We start from the raw sequence: 6362 nt of genomic DNA, 5'->3' as shown, positions 1-6362 counted from the left end.
ACAGCTCCTAGTCTAGGAGATTTCCAGTGCCTTGCTGGGAGTTGTAGTCCTCCTGAGTGAGCAGCAAATGACTAATGTTTCTTTTTAAAATGAGTCGCCTGCTTTGAATACAGCTATTTACTCCCTTGGGCGGAACATTTAGCATAGCCTCAAGGGAAGCAGCGTCCCTGGGGCTGTAATTAAGGAGAATAAAGAGCAGCTGCTGCAGAGCCTTAGGGAGAATCTTTTCCAGGAACACTTTCCCTTTATTCTGCGGACATGTGGCAAGGCAGGGAGGTGGAGGAGTTGGTCAGGCTGCATGTGGTTGACCTATACATTGAAGATGCACCATGCTGTGTAATAAAACAAAGTCCTGGTCCAGCTACTTAATCACGCCAACAAACTTTGTTTTCCATCTTCTCCTTAATTCTTATGCTGCTGCTGTTAGGGCTACCTGCGGGGAGGTTCATCAGAAACAAAATGTAGCTCCTGATTGGGACTAACACTTTAGCCTGGGACAGAACCTTTGTTCTTGTTGTTGTCAGCTTGGAGGGCAGAGCTGGTCAGCCAGCTTGCAACTTAGTGTGATCTGCAAATGCAGAGCCACAATTTGCAGGCCCTTTGTGCCTGCCGGAGTGTGCAGACGCCATCCCTAGCCTGGCAGGAAGGAGTTAAAATTTTTGGCCTTGGAAGAGCGGCAGCTGGCTGCAATCAGTGCAAGGGCATTTAGGAGGGGCCAGGGGCCTGCCTGTGGGGACTAGCTAAAGCAGGGGAGGGAGGGAGGTGCCGCACTGCAGGGCAGCAGACAGCTGAACTGGCAGGGAAAGCCACAGTAGACAAGGCTTTGGTGTGAGGACAGGGAAAGACAAGGGGGTTGTGATGAGCCAGGGAAGAGAGATCAGTTAGAGGCTCTGGTGGGACAAGCTGGTGAATTCTGGAGGCTGCGAAATCTCAGGGAGAGCCGGGTTGTGAGGGTGGAGGGCAAATGCTCTGTATGGGGGCATGACCCTGGGAGGGGAGTTGCTCATTTGACACTCAGCCACAGGGTGGAGCTGGCTTTCCTCAAAGAAGGGAAACTGAGGCACAGCAGCATAGCCAGGCAGGGAGTCCCAGCAAAACAGGAAAACAACTGCCCCTCTGCAGATCTCAGCAGCACATAGTACAGGTACACAATGGAAATAGAATGGAAATACTGGGCTGCACATAATGAATTGCTGCACAGTTCATGATATTATTTGAGTGCTGTGTTTGAAAGAGTGAGAGAGTGTGTTTGAGAGAGCAGGGGCAGGGAGCGGAGATGATGAGAGAGGGAACCCCCTTATGGGCAACAATTAAAACACTGGAAAATATTCCACCAACTTCCCTAACTCACACACCAGGTAATCCTATATGGGAGGAACAATTCATTATATTAATAATAAATGTAGTAGGTTTAGTGCATGTATTTTACACTGTGACAGGGTCAGGCCAAATGGCTACAGGAGAGTGATAGAAGGCAGATACATTAGCCCCAGGTTAAGTAGTCCCCTTTCCCTGGGTAAGGTAACAGGGAAGGTTCCAGAACAATCAGAAGCTTTCTGGGAACAATTAAGGCAGACAGGCTGATTAGAACACCTGCAGCCAACGAAGAAGCTGCTAGAATCAATTAAGGCAGGCTAATCAGGGCACCTGGGTTTAAAAAGGAGCTCACTTCAGTTTGTGGTGCGTGTGTGAGGAGCTGGGAGCAAGAGGCGCAAGGAGCTGAGAGTGTGGTGCTGGAGGACTGAGGAGTACAAGCATTATCAGACACCAGGAGGAAGGTCCTGTGGTGAAGATAAAGAAGGTGTTTGGAGGAGGCCATGGGGAAGTAGCCCAGGGAGTTGTAGCTGTCATGCAGCTGTTCCAGGAGGCACTCTAGACAGCTGCAATCCACAGGGCCCTGGGCTGGAACCCGGAGTAGAGGGTGGGCCCGGGTTCCCCCCAAACCTCCCAACTCCTGATCAGACACAGGAGGAGTTGACCCAGACTGTGGGTTCCACCAGAGGGGATGATCTCTGGGGCGAGCAAATCTGCCAATAAGTGCAGGACCCACCAAGGTAGAGAAGGAACTTTGTCACAACACATAAGGCATATTACACATCTTTTTGGAGGGATGGAATGAAAATTGCCTGTGTGTACATGTATATTGAGCTGGTTAGAAAATGGCTTCTCTCTTTTTCCCCCTTTGGTAAAATTTTGACTTTTCATTGAAAAAACGAAAAAACGAAAACCACAGGAAGGTTCAGTGGTAAGACTGTTGATTGGCCCTAATATCTCCTGCACACATTTTCAATCTGTACCCCCAAAATCTTCTCCCACTCGGTGTCATTGACAGCTGTGTCCTTACTGAGAGCTTTCAGATACTGACACCTACCTGCACAACAACTGTCATTGGCTTAACTAGGCATGCTGGGGGCTTGGGGGCTCTCCACAGACTAATTCATGTTCATTCAGTGTATGCACTTCTCATTCTGTTATTTTAGTCTTCGGCCTCTCTCTGGTTTGTTTCATTCTAGTCTGATTCCTAGCACAGAACAAATGTAACCTTCAAACTGATCTTCTGCTCAATACCTATGGTTGGATTTTCAAAAGCACTCGGTGCTGGCTCAGCTCTGCAGCCAGAGGGAGTTTGACCACTGACTAGCTTGCCACTGAACACTTTTTTCTTAAGTCCCGCCCTCAAACTCTTGACAAGTCACCCATCTTATCCACGTAAATATTCCGTGACCCAATTCCTCTCTCTTCTTGTTGGTGCTCAGATGGAGAACCTGATGTGAAGGGAGTGAGGGTGGGGGTGAGAATGGGGGAATGGATTAAAAACCAATTCTTTTAAAGGGACTCAGGGATATTCTCCTGTCCCAAAGTGATTCCAGGACAGTTGGTGTCTACTGAGGAGTTGCGATTAGACTAAATCCCACAGGACAAAATGTGGAAGGCCCATCACCATGTTAAATGGATGGCTCAGAAGCTAAAATGTCAATTGTTTTGGATGGATCCCTGAAGGATTGGTGGTACTTAGGACTGTTATATGCAGAAAGGGACAGGCAAAGAGAGAGGCAGAATAAATGGCCAAGGTAGAGGTGGTGGAATTCAAGAAGCCCTTAGTGCACAGAACGGCCACTTGCCCATGTGGCTCCTTCTGTTTCAGTCTGGTCCATTTCTCCTCCTTGTACTTCTTTGCCTATGCGGCCCCAACCCAGAAAAACACTTAGACACGGGCTAAACTGGAAGTGGAGCTGGTCAAACATTTTCAAAGGTTTTGGTTTGTGTGAGCATGTGTATATTTTGCAAAATGTGACTTAGTTGAAATCAAACTCTTCTGCAGGAAAACATGAATGTTTTTCAATGAAACTTTTTGATGCTTCCGAGACGGCATTTCAAAATGAATGGCAGTGTTTCCTTTCAAAGTGCCCATTTACAATGAAATATTCTGAGCTGATACTTTGTTTCAGTTGACAATGTTGAAATGTTGCATTTTGAGGCTTCCAAGCTGAATTTTTTTTGGAACTTTTCATTCTGTGAAAACATGATGTTTTGGCTCTTCATCCCAATTCAGGATGAAAATAAATGTTGAAAGAGCAGCATTTTCCATGGGATAGAAATTTAATTTTTTGACCAGCTCTAACATTACGCTCCTGGATAGTCCCTCTGATTTCACTGGGTTGAGGCCTATGTGTTGTACCTGCATCCATGGAGTTGTATATTCCAAGGCCAGAAGGGACCACTCTGGTCATCTAGTCTGACCTCCTGTATAACAGAGGCCAGAGAGCATCCCCCAAATAATTCCTACAGCAGATCTTTTAGGAAAACACCCAATCTTGATTTAAAAGTGGTCGGTGATGGAGACTCCATCACAACCTTTGGTAAATTGTTCCAATGGATAATTACTCTCACTGTAAAAAATGTGTGTCTTATCTCTAGTCTGAATTTGTCTAGCGTCAACTACCAACCATTGGATTGTGTTAGATCATTTTCTGCTATACTGAAGAGCCCATTATTAAATATTTGTTCCCATATAGATACTTATAGACTGTGATCAAATCATCTCTTAACCTTCTCTTGGATAGACTCAATTAACTCAATCACGATAGGGCATGTTTTCTAATCCTTTAAACGTGTTTGTGGCTCTTCTCTGAACCCTCTCAAATTTGTCAACTTCCTTCTTGAATTGTGGGCACCAGAACTGGACACTATTCCAGCACCTGCGCCAAATACAGAAGTGAATTAACCTCTCAACTCCTACTCGAGTTTCCCCTGTTTATGCATCCTGGGATCATATGAGCTTCTTTGGTCACCATGTTGCATTGGGAGCTCATGTTCAGCTGAAAAGGACTTGGGGATTACAGTGGACCAGAAGCTGGATATGAGTCAGCAGTGTGCCCTTGTTGCCAAGAAGGCTAGTGGCATATTGGGCTGTATTAGTAGGAGCATTACCAGCAGATCAAGGGACATGATCATTCCCTTCTATTCAGCACTGGTGAGGCCACACCTGGAGTATTGTGTCCAGTTTTGGGCCCCCCACTACAGAAGGGATGTGAACAAATTGGAGAGAGTCCAGCGGAGGGCAAGGAAAATGATTAGGGGGCTGGGGCACTTGACTTACGAGGAGAGGCTGAGGGAACTGGGGTTATTTAGTCTGCAAAAGAGAAGAGTGAGGGGGGATTTGATAGCAGCTTTCAACTACCTGAAGGGGAGTTCCAAAGAAGATGGAGCTCTGCTGTTCTCAGTGGTGGCAGATGACAGAACAAGGAGTAATGGTCTCAAGGTGCAGTGCGAGAGGTCTAGGTTGGATATTAGGAAAAAACTATTTCACTAAGAGGGTGGTGAAGCACTGGAATGGGTTCCCTAGGGAGGTGGTGGAATCTCCATCCTTAAAGGTTTTTAAGGTCAGGCTTGACAAAGCCTTGGCTGGGATGATTTAGTTGGTGTTGGTCCTGCTTTGAGCAGGGAATTGGACTAAATGACTTCCTGAGGTCTCTTCCAACCCTAATCTTCTATGATTATCCACCATGACCCTCAAATCTTTTTCATCGTCACTGCTTCCCAGCTAGAGACATTTCTATTTAGTCATATTAAAATGCATACTATTTGCTTGTGCCCAGTTTACCAAGCAATCAAGATCGCTTTTCATTATTTACCACTCCCCCAATTTTTATATCCTCTGCAAACTTCATCAGTGATGAATTTGTTTAATTCCAGCTCATTGATAAAAATGTTAAGTTGTGTAGGGCCAAAAACCGATCACTGCGGGACCCCACTGGAAACAGGCCCACTTGATGATGATTCCCCATTTACAATTTCATTTTGAGACCTGACCTATCAGTTAGCCAGTCTTTAATCCATTGAATGTGTGCCATGTTAATTTTACATTGTATTTACACCATATTTAAGCAGCAGATGCTGAGAGAAATATGTTACATTTTATTATAGGAGTTCAGGAAAACCTCACAGATACAAAATACCAATGGCCTGTGGAGGTCCCTAGTTCTGTGCTGGGTCTGGGTTATCTGGTTCATGTGCAATGGAAATCACGGCACAGTGCAATTTCACACTGAGTAACTTGCTGCTTTGATGAGAGCCCAAAGGGGGGATGTCCGTTGTAGCAGAGATCTCTGCAACGCATCCTAACCCCCTGGGAGGGATCTCACCAGAGCAGCTGGGCTCTGCAGGACATCAGAAGCAACGGCAATGATCTTTGTCATCACCACTTGATACTGCACTCTTGGTGCCTGTTGAAGCTCGATTTCTGAGTGACGCTTCTCCCACACGCCAGACCTATGTGAGGCCTCGCCCCTCTGTTGGACTGCTGGGTGTCTTTAGACTCCCCCAAGGGGTCTGTGTGTATGAACAGCCTCTGCCCTAGTATGGAGCCTCTGGTCATCTCCTGAAGCTCTTCCTTTACTCGGCAGCCGGGGGTGGCAGTTTGCCCATGCAGCCCCTCTGTGAGCTCCTCCCACACTGAAGACAGGCAAAGGGCCTCTCCTGGCACGGCTGCGCTGGGGGGATGATGTTCATTTTCTGGTTGAAGCTCTTCTCTCACCCGTTGCACCAATCGGGTGCCTCGGCAGTGTGGCTCTGCTGGTGTATCACGAGCCGCGACCTCTCAACGAAGCCTTCGCTGCAGGCGCTGCCTTCGTGGGGCCTGTCCTGCCTGTGGGTCAGTGCATGTCTGGTGAGGTGAACTTCTCCCCACGCTGGTGCACGTGTACACCGTCTTCCCCACCTGGGCTTTCTTCCCGGTCTAACGACTTCCTCTGAGAGCCAGCCCTTCCCCGTTCTCGGCCAGTGATTTTTTCCCCAGTGCACCACTTATTGGCTGACCTACCCCTTAACCCAAGTGACTCCACAGTCCCTGCTCTCACGTG

This window comes from Mauremys reevesii, linkage group 2 (genome assembly GCF_016161935.1).
Source record: "Mauremys reevesii isolate NIE-2019 linkage group 2, ASM1616193v1, whole genome shotgun sequence".
In the NCBI taxonomy this organism is placed as follows: domain Eukaryota; kingdom Metazoa; phylum Chordata; order Testudines; family Geoemydidae; genus Mauremys; species Mauremys reevesii.
This window is presented reverse-complemented; position numbering follows the sequence as displayed.